Raw genomic sequence first — 17,923 nt, forward strand, 5'->3', positions numbered from 1 at the left:
AAACCTCGTCCTTTGCGGAATCTGAACCCCGAGGGGCACCTTGAGAGATGCTCTACAACTAAGAGGTCCGTGGCCTCTTCTGCACTTGGGGTCAGGCCGGAAGGAGCCCTAAGAAGGTGAGTGGATGGTGTGGGAGCTGTGAGCAGTCAGGCCGCCTCCAGCAAATCCAGGCCAGCGTCCGGTTCCCATGACACTCTTACCGGCAGCGTTAATAACTAACCATGTCCCAGACAGGTGCTGGCGGCCTGGCCTTAGGAGTTCTCGTTCAGGGTTGAAAGTGAGTCACTTCCCTTTTATCGTTTGCTAGCAGAGTGAGTCACCGGAGCTTCACACAAGCTCTCACACCTTGGCCAAGGGACATTCATGCCCATACCTTCGACCACCTGTTTTCCAGGTCAGCTGAGCCCTGTGGAGCTGACCCTCATTGGTTTAGGCCAAACAGCATCCCTGGTACCCAGCCTCCCCCCTTCCTGCTCTTCACCCCGCTCCCTCAACTGGAACAGTGAGTCTTGACCCACCAGGAGTCTGGAGAGAGAGCCTTGATGGGTGCCCACCCAGGCCTGAGGCTGGGTGAGGTCTGTGTCACCTTTGACCTTTAATGGCGTTCTCCTACCTTCCCAACCCTCTGTCTGGGAACAGACTAGAAGTGGAAAATTCCGGAACTGATGAACCAAAGGACACAACTGTGAGGCAATAAGTCAGCTTCCCTCTTGGGAATAACAGGGGTTGAAGGTAGGTAAACTGAGTCCCATTGCTATTAACATGTTTCCCTCCTTCTTGTGTCGGGTGAGAGCAGGACTGGCCACCAAGGCCAAGATGCTGGCATCAGGCTCCTATGGTGGGTCTGGAGTAAATCTCTCAGGAGGAATCACCCAGATAGACATCTAATAAATCTCATCCGGGAAAACAAACTCATATACCTTTTTGGGTAATCCTTCTTTCCCCACTCATGTATGGTCTCTCCTACAAAATAATTTTTTTTTTGTAATTAAAAAGACAAAGTTAGAGAGAGAAAAGGAAAATATGAAAATAAAGCACAAGAGTTAAAAAACAAAACAAAACCCTCACTGAAATAGTTTGGGGATTTACTTTTTTTTTATCCTCAAAAAGTCCCTCTCGCTACCTGGTTTCTAAAACAGACAGTAAACAGAGATGACATCAAGTTGGATAGCAACTGGGCGTCTCCCGGCCAGGAGCTGCCGGCAGGTGTGAGACTGACAGATTGAGAAAAGATGACACTATTTCTATCCTTAGAAGATGAAAACCAAGGAGGAGAAATGACAGCAGAGGCTGAGCCCTGGGTGTGGTGAGAAACCTGACACCCTGCCAGCCGCTGGCCTCTTGGGTGAACTCGCTTGTCTAGATGGGGCGCCAACGTGGAGCTCCTTGCTGGTGAGCGTTGTTTATCCCCCCACCTCTCAGGTATCACAGCGTGACTCATCCCCGGGGGGCTCAGAGAGGTCAGGCTCTGGCTGTCTTCGCTCCACGGAGCACCCCGTACTTTCCAAACTGCATTTTGAAATCCACTGGCTGTGGCAGTGGCTTTGGCCTGACCCCTGCAGGGTGTGAGGTGCTTTCCCTGCTACACACGTCCCGCACATAGCATCTGCCTTGATAGCACTGAGGGGACAGATGCCAGGAGAGAGACTCCACCCCCGGCTGCTGGCTCAAGGGACCGAGTGAATCATGAGGTCTGACCAGTGACCACGATGTCCCAGGGTGAAGTGGGAGGCCTGGGGACGGAGCCCGCTGCAGGGACCAGAGCCATGGTGACTCACATTTGGACCCCGAGGGAAAGTTCCGTCGGCGCGTCCTCTGGATGGCTCTCGTCCCCTGGGTGAGGTCATCCCCACGGCCGCTCAGCACTGGGACTTGCTTCGTCTTCCCAGAGCCCCAGCTTTTCCCTCTCAATTATGGTTATGGCAGGAATCACCATTTTAGCTGCCGCACCTCTCCCCTACCCACCACACACACACATACACACGCACACACGCACACACGCACACACACACGCACACACACACACGATGGATGGACCGGAGGAAAGAGCCCGTCCTCCCCCGGGGTGTCAGATTTTTCATCTGTAAAAATAGTTCCTCTTCCTGATGATCTCACACAGGAGCCGCTGGGGCTCAAGGGCAGCGAACATGATGGTTGGTTGAAAGGAAGTCTGCTAAATCAATGCAAGTCGGTAATATTTGAATATTACTGTTTACGACTACTGCTCCGTGGACCCAGCCATCGGGCCACCACCTCGCTCCATCTCCCTGGGCCATTTGGTTGGGAAGTAAAAGAGTGCAAGGCGATGGGTAGGAAAGTGTCCCCAGGAGAGCCGGTACCCAGGAGCTTGGTGCGGCCATTTGGAAGTACACTCAAGTGTGGGGGAAATATGCAGCAAAAGACTCCACTCCGCCCTTCGTCTTTTCCTTTCTCCAAGCGTTTCCAACAGAGCGCAGACACATTTCTAAGGCGTCGTCAGGTACACGGGGGTCGGGGTCACAGTCCTCAGCTACCTCTTCCGCCATATGTGTGAGTCACAGAGAAGTCCCCCAAAGATGGGCACTAGGCGTTCCATTATGGGCTGAGTTTTCTTTCTTTTTTCCTTTTTTTTTTGTTGTTTTTTAAAAAAAAATTTTATTTTATATATTTTATTTTTATTTATTTTATATATTTTTATTTTATATATATTTTATATTTTATATTGGAGTATAGTTGATTTACAGTGTTGTGTTAGTTTCAGGTGTGTTATGGGCCGAGTTTTCAGTGCACCTGCCATCATAGGGCATTTGCTGACAGCCAAGACCAGGTCTTCCTGGCAGCATTTTAAGAAAGACCCTGTTTCCGAGGTGAGCTCTGGACCACCCTTAGCGTGCCCACCTTGGTGGTCCCTGTGACCACAGGACAGGAAAGATGAAAGAAGAGCCATGACCTTCCTACCATTATGCCGTGCATCCCTGCATTTGTCAAGGCCCACGTTCTCGGGGGGAGGGGGAAAGGGCATGACCTTGAGCAGTACTGGTCACTCCGAGGGGTGAGAACCCCACTGCCAGGGGTCCTTTGAGAGCAGCCTGCACCCCTCACCGCCCTGACACAACTAGAACGGGGAAACAGGGGTAGCTGGTCTCTCTCCTCCTGTAATTTTTTCCCTATTTCCTTTATTTTTTCCTCTGTCACTACTATTCTTTGCTGCCGAGTCTGCAGCCTTCCCGTGTGACCCCGGGTGGCTCCACCGGCAGGGACGAGGGGAGACTAAGCCCCAACCCCAGTGCAAGAGCCTCTGCTGAGTAAGGCAGGCACAGCCGTTGAGACTCAGCCCCTGGGAAGTGGCAGTGGGAGTTTCAGCTCATCCCCACCTTAAACATCATTCTATTGTCACGTGGATGTGAGCGAAGGGGAGAGAAAAGGCACCTTCAATGTCCCTTTTGTTCGTACCCTCATCCCTCAGCTGCCCCGGCCTCTCGGCTTCCATACAAGCCCCTAGTAAGTGGGCTGCCGGCACGGCTTCGCTCCAAATCCTGCCATGGCTCCCAGGGCCCTCGGAGGGAATGCCTGACGGCCCCAAGGCTCTCCCTGGCCTGTGCCTCATCCCCAGGCACTGAGCTCCCCCGCTTAGCTCCAACCCCACCTGCGCTCCTGTCCTCAAAGACACCAGGTACGCTCCTGCCTCGGCCTTGATGGAGCTGTTGCTGGCAGAGACCTCACCTCCTTGAAGGCCGGTGCTCAGATGTCACCTTCTCGTCTGACCTATTCAAGGCTGCAACCTGCCCTCTACTCCCCAGCCAGCACATCTGAACAGCTCCTGTTTCTATTTTCTTTTCCACAATGCTATCGCCTTCTTATGTACTAGATAAGTTAATTATTTACTATTCTGCGTATTATCTACCCGCCCCCAACGCCCCCTAGTCCCCCCGCACTGGAAAGCAAGCTCCATGAGAACAGGATCATGTTCTCTGCCTAGAACAGTCCTGCCACAGAGCAGGCACCCAAGAACGATCTGTTAGATGAATGAATGAAAGAACGAATGAATGAACGAATGAAAGAATGAATGAGGGCATCACTGCCATCCCGATGGGGTAGGGACTGTGCCTCTTATGGAATGAACTGGCATTCAGGTTGGGCGGGGGGGTCGTCCCGGGAGGGAGGGGAGAGGGCGGGCTAAGGCAGAGACCGCTGTTCTCAGAAAGGCAGTGCCCACAATTTGCCTGGAAATCCCCCTGGAGTCACTCATTAACCCCCCTGCCCCCGCCCCCATGGCTCACACACAGCCTGTCAGTCACCCAAAGCCACTCAGCAGCTAAAGCCTAATTTAAGCAACTGACTCTCCTTTCCAGGCCCATCCTCCCACCAGGTAATCCACACCATCATCCTCCGAGCACCCAGTCTGTGCAGGTCCTAGAATGAGCAGCGAAAAAGGGGTGGGATAAACAAAACACCCCAGTAACAGAAAACAAGCCCCACTCCGCCTCCACCCACTCTCAAGGCACCAGCTGGGGAGGCACAGCAAGATGGCAGGTGAAGTCCTGAAAGTAAGGTGATGTGGCGGGTGCAGGAGCCGCCGGTGCGGCGGGGCCCTACAGGTGTGGGGTTTTGAGGAGGTGAGGCACACAGATGGGGACACAGGGAGAGGGTGGGGAGAGCACAGAGGCGGGGTGCACAAGTAATCCAGTCTTGCGGGATACGATCCAAAGCAGGTGGGCTCAGCTGAAAGGCTTCAAATTCGAGTGGGAAGTGGTGGGCGATAAGATTAGGTGCCCAGTGAGATCTGGTTGCTGAGATGATTAATAGAAATCCGTGGAAGGTTTTTCATTTGTTTGTTAGTTTTCAGTCAGAAAGCGACATGATGAATCCTGGGTTTAAGAAAGAGGCTTAGGGAAAACACAAATAGAATTACTTTGGAAAAGAAAGACTGGAATTCCAAAGGTTGGAGCCCCTAGGGTGTAGCCCGGATTGTGCTACCAAAGTCAAGAGCAGCGGGGCGGCTGGGAAGAGAGAAGGAACAGACTGGAAAATCGGGGTTGCAGCAACATGGATGGACCTAGAGATTGTCATACTGAGTGAAGTGAGTCACACGCAGAAGGACAAATATCGTATGATATCGCTTATGTGTGGAATCTAAAAAAAGGGTACAAATGAACTTATTTACGAAACAGAAGTCGAGTCACAGATGTAGAAAACAAACTTATGGTTACCAGGGGAGGGATAAATTGGGAGATTGGGATTGACATATACACACTACTATATATAAAATAGATAACTAATAATGACCTACTAATTATAGCCCAGGGAACTCTACTCAGTACTCTGTAATGGCCTATATGGGAAAAGAATCTAAAAAAAGAGTGGATATATGCACATGTATAACTGATTCACTTTACTGTACACCTGAAACTAACACAACATTGCAAAGCAACTATACTCTAATAGAAATTTTTTTAAAAATTGGAAAATCGCTGTAGAGCAATTGTTGGGACTCGGTATTCTAGCGGATGGAGGGATTAGCATCACTCATTGGCTGCCTTCCTTCTGACTGATCCATGTAGATAATGATAAATGAGCATGAGAACGAACAGACAGGGCACCTATTGTGATCTACGCTTTTTTGTGTTATCTCGTTTAACTCACGACCTCCCCTGAGGATAAGGCATTAGCATCACCAGCTTACAGATGAGGAAACCGAGGCTTAGTAATTTACCCGAGATCATGTCCAGAGCTAGTAAGAAAAACAACAACACCGACGTTGATTGTATGCTTCGCGTGTCCCAGGCACGGTGCCAGGCACCTAACTCGGTGTATTCTCTCATTTCACATCACACCGTGGCAGGGATAATCCTTATTATCCCCATTTGACAGATGTGGAAACTGAGGTTTGGAGAAGTGAAGGTCACCAGCCTGTGGTCACAAAGTGAGAAAGTAGCGGAAGTAAGATTTGAACCCAGGACTTCTGGGTCCATGCTGTTTACCCTGATGCTAGACCAACAGTGGCAAATTTGCACCATAATCTCCCAGTTCCAAAGCCCTGCTCTGCACAGCACAGCACGCCCTTCATTAAACCATCTGCTGCCTCCAGTCAAACGTGCCCACGTTCCGAGCTTCCAGCTACCTTGGCAGGACTGACGTGTACGTGTGCCTGGGACTTACAGCCAGAACTGCAACTTCTGTGGATGATGGGGTCTAGAGAGCTACAGGCAACCCAGCCCTCGCACCCAGGGAGTGGCCTCTTGCCCCACATCCTGCTTTATTAGGACCAGACTGAAGTCAGCAGCATTCCAGAAGCCCTGCGGCCACAGTCTCTGCTCCTGAAGGGCAGCAGGAGAAATCCATACGCCCCCTTGTCTCCTAGACCTGCAGCCTTGGAGTCTGATGAACCTGATGGTTCTCCCTGCAAAATGCAAGACATCTGTGTCCCGCCTCGGACCCATGCGTGTCTAAAGAGCAGGCGGCAGGAACACTGATGCACGGGGCGCCGGGCGACTGGGACGATTCACTGTCACTCGGAATGGAAAGAGGTCAGAGCGCCGGTGCCAGCTCTGGCTTTGAATCCTGGCTCCCTCGCTAATTAACCGTGCAGTCCCAGGTGAATGACGGGACCTCGGTTTCCTCCTCTGTAGGTTGGGTATAACGTGACTGATCGGCTTGGACTGTGAGAGGTAAGAATGAGTTCATCTAAGTAAAAGCTGTGAGAGTACAGCCTGGCCTGAATTAATCGTGATGACTGTTAGAATTTATCAGCCCGTGTCTCTGGACCCTCTCTGATGGCCAGTGCAAGGCTCCGGCCTGCCAGTTGCCACTCCAGGCTGGCACGCAGGCACGTAGGGATATCGGGGCAACCAGGTATGACACGGAAGGAGCAGAACCCCCAAAGCAAGAGGAGCAGCAGGGCTGTGCCCTGATTACCATGTGCAGCTCACCTTTTATCTTGTCCTTCTTTCTCGGTTCAAAGCACCTACTCAGGTCAGTCACGAACCTCTGATTTCACCTGGAAAAAGAAAGGGAGGTTTACAACAGGAAACCGGGTAACGAAACTCATCTTCAAGCTTAAAACGAATGCCAGCCAGCCTCCCAGGGACACAGGAGTTTACAGCTGTTTATTCTTCAATATAGAATAAAACTGCATTAATTCAGAATAAGGGGAGAAATCCATTTCCTATCCATCGTGTACATGGCAAACTGAAGAATACTTTCAAAGAAATGCAGGTTATCACCATAATAAACTAGATCTAGAATAAACTAAGACATGAATGGGTATGACACTGGATAGTCATTTTTTTTTAAGTTATAACGAAATTTAAATTCACAATGGACCTTTACTACAAAATTAATCTATTGCCACAGTCCTGAGTTGGGAAGACTTTTGCTCAAAGATTTCTATGACAGTATTTCTGAATTTTTATACACTCATGTTTGAATTCACTGAATGAGATAACACATGAGGAACACCTAGCTCTGGGCACTCAATAAATATTAGCTATGCTTTTATTAATTTTACTCCTTTGCGGGTTTCTAGAGAACGAGGCTATTCCACGCCACCCGTAGAATTCCTGAGCAAACGTACACAGTTACCAGCATAGCCGCTGTTGCTGCAAAAGAATAGATATGTAATCTTTAAATCCGACCTCTGTTCAACCTCATTCAGACACCAGGAAGAGTAGTATTTCAAAAGGTGTTTGAAGATAATAGCCTCATTCTAAGCTTTGCCATCGTAAGGCTCAAAGAAATCACTCTAGACCCTTAGGTTGGCAAATGAAAACAGAGAGAAGAAAGAAAAAGGAGGAAAACGACACCATCAGGTTTGAAACAGAAAACCTGTAACCTTCACTCACAAGAGAAAGGATCGTTTGGGTGGCGTTCTGTTCCTTCGCTGGACGCACAGCCATCATCGTGGGGCTTGGATCACTCGCTAGGTTTCTAGAGTTTCCGAGGATGGGGCTGGGCTGCAGCCGCTGGATCAGGGTCCCCGTGCGCTCCAGCACCCCCTCCCCCAATCCTGGGGACACGTTCGCTGGGCTGGCTTCCTAACCACAGCCAACCTCAAATGCAGTATAGGCCTCTTGACCATGGAGCAAAGAACTGGACAGTTTTAGCTCCGATGAACCGTGCAGCTCTTGGGACCTAACCAGACAACTCGCAAATGCTAGAAAACTCATTGAAAAGAAGCAAGCAAAACAGCAATATGCTCTCCAACTCCAACCCCAGCATCCAGAATGGATTCCCATTCCTGTTACTATCTTATGCAAAGCCACCCCCCTGCCCAACCCATGTTCAGCTTATTAGGTGGAAAGCATCCGATAAACTCATTCAAGCTCAAGCCTAGGTGACTGGAAATGATTCCAATCAGCCTTCCAGCGGAGACGAGAAATTTAACGCAAGTGAATCTAAACTCACCCTGCCCCCATGACATCTCAATCCAGCCAATTTAGCAGCAGACATTGGAGGGGAGATAGTGGGACACTCGAGGGGGTCTTCTTTAAATCTTATGGTGGGGGAATGAGATGGGGAGGGGAGGGAGGGTCCCCAGACTTGGCTACTCACTGAAATCGCCATTCCCGCTGCCCAAGGGGAAGCCTGGGTCCCGCCCTCAGTGGTTCTGATTGGTCCCGATTAAGGTCCGGGCACTGGGTTTTTTAAAAAAAAGCTTTTTTTAAGTTCCCAGGGAAAGTCTAATATGCAGCAAAGTTTGAGGACCATCTGACCACCTGGAGACTCAGTAGGTCTGACGTGGCGGGAGGAGATTCTGCATTTCTGACGAGCTCCTGGGTGAACCCAACGCTGGTGGTCCACAGAAGCGAGAGCTTGGAAGGGATCCCCTCACACACCTCCTTATCCCCCCTTCCCCAGAAACCTCATGCAAGCTGACCCCTCCCCGCTCTTCCGCTAGGGCTTTCCCCTCTTCGCCAGCTGGTTTCTGGACCTGCCCAGCTGACTCCTGCAGTGTAGGAGGGTGAGAGAGACATTACTTGTATCCCAAGAGAGAGCGGCCCCTCCCCCTCTCCTATAATCCAGTTCTAGGCAATCCAACCTCTAGCCTGAAATACATTCCTAAGAACCACTGCTTTGAACAGTGGTTTGTGTTTGCTCTGCTCTTTAAAACAAGCGGGGGTCTCTTTCCCCTTTGCTTTTCTCGTCGCCATGGCCATCCAGGGCAGACAAGATGCAGGGCCTCTCGGGAGGCTGGATGGAGCACAGATGCTTCCTCTCTCTGCCCACAGCACACTGGCTTCCACATCTGCCGAGGCTGCACGCATACTTCCCCGCCGCCTTTGCATCTTCAGGGCAACAGTGGGAGGCGGAGCGGATGATCCTCTCTTGGAAGCAGGCCAACAGCAGCACGCCACGCCCAACACCAAACCTCCAAGGAAGGCCAGAGACGGCCACAGGCTACCCACAGCCTGCCCCCCCAAGGTCCCTGCCTTCCTCCTGCACCTCCCAACCCTGACAGGTTCCTTCCTGACATCTCGCGGATGCTGTGAGCCAAACATCACCTAGTGGTTCTCGGTCCAACCACCTCCAACCAAGATGGAAGGGGCAGGTCCTCCTGGATAACTTGGACTGAGGAACAAAAGGCCCGGCTGGTGAGACCCCAGGAAAACATTAGCCTGAAACATGTCCCGTCCCATAGCAGACTGCTGCAGAAGACCAGGGTGCGGAAAGAGGAATAAATGGGCTAGAACACAGGATTTCAACACGTTGTAAGCGAGAGCCCCGCCTCTGGCCAAAAAGGGATGCCGTTTGGAGGAACTCTTGAACCTTCTGAGTGGGTCCAAAATCACAGGGGAGGGACTTCTACAAAACAGGCCACGTAGCTGTCAGGACACCAAACTGCCAGGTCCCCTTTCTAGGAACCTACCTGAGGCCGACACACCCACTGGTCACACCTGCCCAGGACTCAACGATAATTTAGGGGCCCACGAAAATGTTCCAGTTTCTTTTAAAATTAAAAGGAATAATCTGACAATAAGGTTAATGCCTATGTAACAATGAATCCAGCCTGGATTACATTCATCCTTTTATGGAGGCGTAAAATACCATGATTGATTGATTGATTGATTGATTTTTACCAGGAAAGGGGCTCCCAAAGCTAAAAGTGCCTAAGGTCACAAAATTCTTAATTCAGCCCTGAATTTGCCTACTTCCTTCCAATCTCCCGACCTCTCAGTCTTTCCTGAGACCCTCTTGTTGAGCGCTCCCACTGACCACCCCCCCCCCCACCCCGCAGCATAAACACTGAGCATACAGCCCACCCAGGCCTATAAAAGATAATTATACCACCTAATCTGGCAAATTCACACGGTGAATTCGAGGGTTCGATCAATAAGAAAAATGAACCTGGATCTTTTCCGGTATTTGTCTCCAGGTCAGGATTAAGGTTTATTTATTTATTTATTTATTTATTTATTTAAATTACCAGCTCCTGATCACTTTTAAATAAAAATTCTTGGGCTTCCCTGGTGGCGCAGTGGTTGAGAACCTGCCTGCCAATGCAGGGGACACGGGTTCGAGCCCTGGTCTGGGAAGATCCCACATGCCGCGGAGCAGCTGAGCCCGTGAGCCACAACTACTGAGCCTGCGCGTCTGGAGCCTGTGCTCCGCAACAAGAGAGGCCGCGACGGTGAGAGGCCCGCGCACCGCGATGAGGAGTGGCCCCCGCTCGCCGCAACTAGAGAAAGCCCTCCCACAGAAACGAAGACCCAACACAGCCAAAAATAAAAATAAATTAAAAAAAAAAAATTCTTTCACGCGTGTTAGCCATTAAAAAATACATAATACTTAGCTCAGTTTTTCTTGGTTTATGAAATATCTATGTTAATATCAAAATAAGTAATTTAGAATTATGATTAAAGTGAGCACTTGCCTACTGCTATTGTATCTATTTTTTCTCATCTAGTACATATTTTATACTGTTGTACACCCCCTCTTGGAAACATTTTCCAGGGACACAGTGTTGAAGTGCTCTGTATGCTGCAGTTTAACAATCAACATTTATTAAGAGCCAAAAAAAATTTTTTTTTCTTGCTGTAGAAGGGCACAAAGGCCTTTCTCTGCCTGCAGCCCCTAGTAAGCCTCTTAGCCACCATCATTATGCTATTTCTATTTGAGGATGTAAAATAGAACTACACTGGTCTCCATTTCACAGGCTGCTTATTGGTGCTAAATTAAACCATGTGTTCAACTGCATAGCACATTTCCTGGCCCGTAGTAAGTAATAAATAAATGCTAGCTATTATTATTATTGTAGAAAAAATTACAGAATTGCATAGGTTATAAAAACAAACCTGGAAGAAAAAGCAAAGGTTAACAGCTGTCATCTAGGGGTAAGTAAGTTGATGGGTGATCTGTGTTCTCATTTTTGCACGTCTAAAATGAACAGACATTGTTTGGTAAAGAAACACAAAATGTCATGGTATTCAATAAATAATAAAAATGCAAGGGATATTCATCGTCTTGAACTAGAAATAAAACTATAGATGCAATTTTTAAAAACATTCAAAGTAGAAGTTGCAGGATGGCTTGTGAAATCAGAAACAGCTTGGAAATCAGGGATCAATGGCTGCCAGCTTGACCCAAAGTTGGGGTTTGAGGTGCAATCCGGCAAGGGTTCCCTTGGGACCTCCTGCACGATCAGGGTGAGACCAGAAGTCGGACACGCCCAGACGGCAAGGGCCGCGGGGTGATCTCAGAGGCAGCCTGAGATGTCACTGATAGGAGAGCAGCACTTTCCACTGAAGGATATGGTCAATACTGGCTTGAACTGTGTACTTGACCAAGAATGCTCGCCCTGCTGACAGGCTGCAGCCGCAGGGCTGAGCAGACCTGCTCTGTGGCATTTTCCAAATACCTGCCTTGTTACAGACGGAGGGCTCTCTGATGGCATTCACGTTTCAGTTCAGGACCTACTCCAGGCTGCAAACAGAGGCCAGGCTCCGCGACGCAGCTTGCAGGGGCCGTGTGGGAGATAAGGGGCCTGCCGCCCCCCCCAGGAGCGTGGACAAGAGAGAGGGTATGTGAGCCTGAGGACCGGGATCCTCGTGGACCCCGTTTGGGCGCCCAAGTCTCACAAGATCGCCTTTCCCCTCTCTTCCTTGGATCCTCTTCTCCCTCCTGGTCCAGCACAGAGGGGAGCCCTGAGGCTCAGTCCTCAGCCAGCTGAATTTCCACCCTTTCCCCTCATCCTTGATGAAAGACTCCCCAAAACCCTGGCCCTAACCTTTATCCTAAGCCCCGGTGTGCCAGCTGCCTACAGGGCAGGGTGATCACCGATTGCCAAATCATCTCAAATTCTCCACATCCAGGTGGTACCTCTTCTACCACCTCAACCAGGCTCCCCTTGGAAGCTCCCCACTTCGGTGCATTTAGCTTCACTCTCTCCATCACCCAGATGGGCAGCCCTCCCCCTAACACTGAGTATTACTCTACCTCCAGTTGGTTCTTCTGCTAATGTCGTTCATGGTCTGTCTTCTGTTATATCCCCATGGCCATGATAACAGCTCGGGCCCTCGATAACCTCAGGTCCATAATGTTCCCATAATAAGAATGTCATTTTTTGTTTACTGTGTCCCAGCCCTTCACATGTGTTCCTTACTTAATTCCTCGTCTGGTATCACTGCTCACCTTGTCTACTATCCTTCCACACACTGGCTCTATTTCTGGGCTGGGAAGCTCCAAGCTCTTCTGTGCCTCAGGACCTTTGCACTTGCTGTTTCCTTAGTGGAACCACTTCCCTTAACTTCCAAAGTCTCTGCTGCTCAGACAGCACGTTCTCCCAGAGTCCCTCCGTGACGGCTCTATTACATGGGCCACCCAAGCAGTGCAACTCGGCTGTGTCCTTCACAGCACTTAACCTAATCTGAAATGACCGTATTTGTTTATTTCATTTTCGCTTGTGTCTCTGCCTACTAGATCCCCGAGTGCAGACAGCGCGTCTGTTTTGTTCTCCACTGTATGATCAGCACACATTGTATGGTACAGCCCGCTTTTGGCTGAAGGAATGAATGAATGTTAGTATCCCTACGTAAAAGATAAGGTAATTGACGTACAGAAAGATTTAACACTTGCCCAAGGTCACGTGGCTGTGAGTACTTGGGTCAATATTTGCACCAAGCTCCTCTGGCTCCAGGGGTGAAGCTAAGTGCAGCCTTGTTACTCTGCCTTCCACTGTTGCAATAACCCCCAACACGGGCTCCTCAACTTCAGACTTGCCTGTTCCAGTTCACTCTATAAAGCTCTCCGGCTTATCATCCTGAAGTATCAGTTAACTCAGCCAGACTCTGCCCAGCAGTTGTCGGTGGCTGCCTGCTGCCTAAAATCAGAGGCCATGCGCACGCAGATCCATCCTCTTCTCTCTCCAGCCTTGCTGTAGGGCTGCTTTGCAGGCCTCTCAGCCCATGTTTGCTCCCCACAACCTGCAACACCTCCCTTGCGCTGCCTCTCCCCAACACCTTCCCTTTAAGCCCGGCCCAAATCCCACCTGACTTGCCAGTTGTCAGTGAAGGCTCACACTTGAGCCACAGGACTACTGCCCGTACCCCTACGTTTGGGCTAAACACAAGATCCTGGAGGGGATAGGTTATCTATCTTCTCTCCCCAGGGAGACCTTAAATTCCTTTGGGTGGGCAATATGCCTCACCTGTTTGGATTCCTAAGCGCCTAGCACAGCGTACAAATCATTCATCATAGCAGCGACGTGCTCTGGCCCGTGGTACTCCATAAATGTAGGTGGCTGATCTCAGCAACGGCAAAGCTCTCCCAGGATTGCTAAGCCAGAGGAGCTGGACTTGCTGCTTTGGGTAGCTCTCCGAGCTCCCGTCTTTCCCAGTCCACCTCATTCTGGAGCTGCTAACATTGGTCCTACTTTGAGCTCTCTCCTGGGTCTTCCCTGAGCAGAGTTTTTGATGTGAGCCTAAAACAGAGCCCAATCCACCATGCTTTAAAAAAAAAAAAAAAAAAAAGTGTTACAAGCTTTCTCTTCTAAAATCACATCTTTGCCTCGAGGGACACCCTCTGAATACGGCGTGTGCCCACCAGCAACACGGAGGTGTAGCGTCACCGGACAGGGATTAAGGTGTTGCTGGGGTCCAGTGCCACCCCCAGCCTGCTGAGGGCTGACCCGCAAAGGTGTGTGAGGCCCGGGTCACCCACCCTCCAGCCCAGCCTGGGCCCCCGTGTGTCAGTTTCACCATGGTTGAATGGAAAATAAAATGCTCAACTCAAAAACACTTTTCCAATGATATTTTAAGGAAAAATGAGATCACAGGAAGTCAGGGAGGTAAATTTAAACGGTGTGACCCCAAGCAACATTTTTTTCAAAGAATTCCCTTGAGACGATTGCTCACCAGATTTTGGGGTGGGGGGGGACACATCTGGGGAGACCTTAGCCCCAGAGACCACCTGGGCGGCAGCCGCAGCACTTACGCTAACAGGAAAAGCCCCAGTGATGCTCTGTAAGGCCACACTCTGACTACAAGCAGGCCTAAATGGGCCCCGAGGTCCCTTACGTTTGCAAAAGCGGCCGACAGCCCCCGTGCCAGCCAGGTCAACATTCCACCTCTGCCAGGGATACCAAATGTTCCCTCAACCCACCCCAAGCCCAGCTCACTGAGCTATGAATAGTTATTAACGTTAACTCAGGGCGTTAATTAAAAAATGTTCAGCCAGGCAAATTCTCATACTTTTAAAAAGCCATTTGGGCAATCGTCTTTCCATGCTGCAAACTTTCCAAACAGGTTGACATTTCACAATGTTGTTTGTTTTAATCAAAACATGGGGAAAGAGCCGGTTCCCGGTTTCACTTTTCAGGTGCCTTGATTTATGGATGGGCAAATCCCCACTTAATAGCTGTACCTCGAGGCCGGGGGACAAAGAAGCTCCCACCTCCCAGGGTTGGTGTCTGGGCTGGCCGGGAGGCAAGTGGTCACAGGACCTGACGCGGCCCTTCTTCTGTCTTTCCCCCTCTCCCAACGCCCAGCCATCAGCTTCCTCTGTTGCTATTCCAGCAAACTTAGGAGTTAGGGGGAAACGGGGACTAAACCCTTAATGGTTCTCCAAGTTCTTTCTTAAAGCAGCAGCACTCAGAATCAGGCAGGATCGTATGAGTGTGAATCCCACCTCTGCCACGTAGTACAAGCCTTGGGCTTTTCTGTGCCTCGGTTTCCTAATCTGTCAACAATTGGTATAAAAACAGCACCTCCCTATAAAGCTGTTTGGCGGGTTAAATAAATTAGCATTGGTAAAGCACTTATGACAGTGTCCGGAGCGTGATAAATGTTATATATGATAGTTTAAATGCCTCCCCTCCTCCCTAACGAACTCAGGTGCAGGACCCCAGCAGTTAAGTACAAACAGAGTTGGACCTGCCCTGGCTGGCGGGGGCATGGATGCCGGGCCACCAAGTGCCCTGCTTCTCGGGGAGCCACTGAGGTCCCTCCAAGGCCCAGGTGGGCCCCGGGGACACAGTGTGACAGCTCATTCTGGGTACTGAAGGCTCTCGCCCTTCTGTTTGATGCACAGAAGCTTGCCCCCATCAGGGCATGAGCTCTCCTGGGAAGCCTGGGCCAAGCACTGCAGTGCCCCCCCACCCAGGTCCCTGCCGTGTCCAGGGCAGGCAGATGACAGATGGGCAGCCAGCGTGAGGTGTGAGGTTTGGGAGGGATGCACACTCACCCCCCAGCCCTTCCTCAGGAGCACAGCGTGACCAGCCGGCCTGATGGACGCTGGACGCCAATAGCAGGCACCACACACCCCTGCAGGGAAGGAGGGGTTTTCTTAAGGAAAAACCACCACGAAGCCTCCCAGCAATCCTATAACAACGAAACACAAAACACAGGCGGGCACAGACCTTGTCTAAAATCACTGCACACCGCAAGGGAATTCTGATGTTGACAAAGCACCTACTATGTGCTCCTGCTTTTAGAGGAGGTGCCAGAAATGCCAAGCAGGAAGGGCAGGTCCCAGACTCACCAGAGTAGAAAACCTAGTGGGAAAAGATGACACCGAAAACAACTGATGCTCATATTTTGTGATACGTATTATAGCGTATTACATGTGGGTATATTACATATTCTATGTGTACATTATAGATTACATCATATGTGTTATTTGTATGTACATACATGATATACCCAGTATGTGCAGTGAGTAACTGGGGGAGAACACGGCTCCCACCGCCCTGGGGGCAGGTGGGAGCATCTGGGCAGGTCGGGAGGGAATGGCTGCAGGGTCATTTGCCAGACGGTTCACCTGGCTTAGTGGAAAGGAAGACGCTGGGCCTCTCCAGGTGTGAATTACCACTCTGACAATTTTTAGCTGTACCACCTTGGGCACTGGCGTTTTTACCACTTTTTTGAGCATCAGTAAAAAGCGCATAGTCCATAGTCACCTGCAGGCAGGCAGACAGAAGGTGATCAATAAATCGCCAAGGAGAGAAAGCGAGAACGCTTGGCAAAGGCAGTGTCCGAATGAGGCCGTCGGGGGGTGCATGGCTCAGCTCAAAGCCAGAAAAGCAAGCGAGAGGCCCTCGTGGGAGCCCCGGGGCAGCCCAGCCCCAACCCTGCATTTATGTTGCTTTATCATCTCCATTGGCAAAATCGGGACCATCGTTCCTCCTCTTCCTGTCTCCCTGGGATGTCTGGGGACACAGGAGAACCAGGCTGGGGGCTGGGGGAGACGGGGTGGAGATGTGCCATTTCAGAAGAAAGGCAAGCCGTGAGCAGGAGGGATGATTATTTTACTTGTGGAAGGCATGTGTGGGCAACGGCTGCAGGTTTCTTTGGGTTTATCAGAAAATCCTAACAGAAGAGAGGTTATTTAACCAAGACCGGGAAAGGAATGTGCAGATATTTTAAAATATTAAACGGAATTCCTAAGGCCTCATAATATGACGCCTCCTCTTCCAGGCTTGGCTGATTTTAAAGCCTCGAGCTGTGACTCGGGGCCGGACAGATCAGAGGGTTGATTAACTTGGCTTTCCTGATCCCACGGCGACAGGCCCCCTCTCGGGACCGGGCAGTGCGGGGACCCAGCCTGGCTCCACATATGGTCTGACACCACCAGCTCCCGGGCTGTGTGTGGAGCGTGATTTTAGACAGTTAGTTAAACGAGGGTCAGAGGTAAGAGAATGGTGAATCTCAGTCATCACATTCCAGGCTTCCAAGGAGACCAGGGACCTGCTGGGACTCTTGGGCCGCACACCCACCAGCCTATGGACAGACGTGATGGACCCAGGAGGAAGCCTGGAGGAGATGGAGGGAAAAATGGAAGAAGTCCAGACCCGCTGCCAAAAGACTCAGAAACCCCCAAACACAGGGCTAAATGGCCCTTTGAGAGGGCAGCAATTCGCACACGAGGGCATATGTGTAAAGGAGCACAGAATAAACACATGCCTGGCCACCCCGGGGCTTGGAGTCCGATGCAGAAACTGGACACAGCCCAACTGTGCAGTGCACACAACGCACACACACATACAGGCTGTCAAGCCATGCCTTACACCAGGACATGAGCAAGCAAAGTTTTGTCAACTCACGGAGCTGAAGGGTCAAGTCCAGAATTAGGGAAGAGATCGTGTGGGCCTATCGCCTAAGACGTTTCGTTAAGAAGTAGGCGGAATTTCTATTTACGTAGGCATAGGCGTCAATACAAACTTCAGCGCCACTGGTTTCTCGGAACACTTGGTATACATTCAGCTCCTTCTACCTGGCTGTTCGGAGACCACACAGCTCTCTCACGCTCTTGTAAATTTCCAGCTCGTCTGTATTCTAAGAGCCTGTGGCCCTGTATTAACTGTCCCTGCTAGGGTGGATGCCCCTTGAAGGCATGGTCCACACTGACTCATCTTTTCACGCTGCTGGATTCATGTAAAAACCCTTCAGAGTTTCTCCTTAACAAATCCCACTTCCCCAAACCTCCTCCATTCAGGATGGAGATGACGATTATT

The 17,923-nt window shown here is 50.4% G+C and overlaps 1 long non-coding RNA gene across 1 annotated transcript in view; it reads right to left on the reverse strand.

The window, feature by feature from the left end:
* The window catches only part of LOC137754802 (uncharacterized), a 148,741-nt gene that overhangs the window by 14,677 nt on the left and 116,141 nt on the right, over positions 1-17,923 (reverse strand). The window contains exon 2 of the long non-coding RNA XR_011071932.1: positions 6,909-6,976. This is a non-coding gene — a long non-coding RNA (uncharacterized lncRNA). The remainder of the gene's footprint in view (positions 1-6,908; positions 6,977-17,923) is intronic.

This window comes from Eschrichtius robustus, chromosome 20, assembly GCF_028021215.1.
Source record: "Eschrichtius robustus isolate mEscRob2 chromosome 20, mEscRob2.pri, whole genome shotgun sequence".
Taxonomy (NCBI): domain Eukaryota; kingdom Metazoa; phylum Chordata; class Mammalia; order Artiodactyla; family Eschrichtiidae; genus Eschrichtius; species Eschrichtius robustus.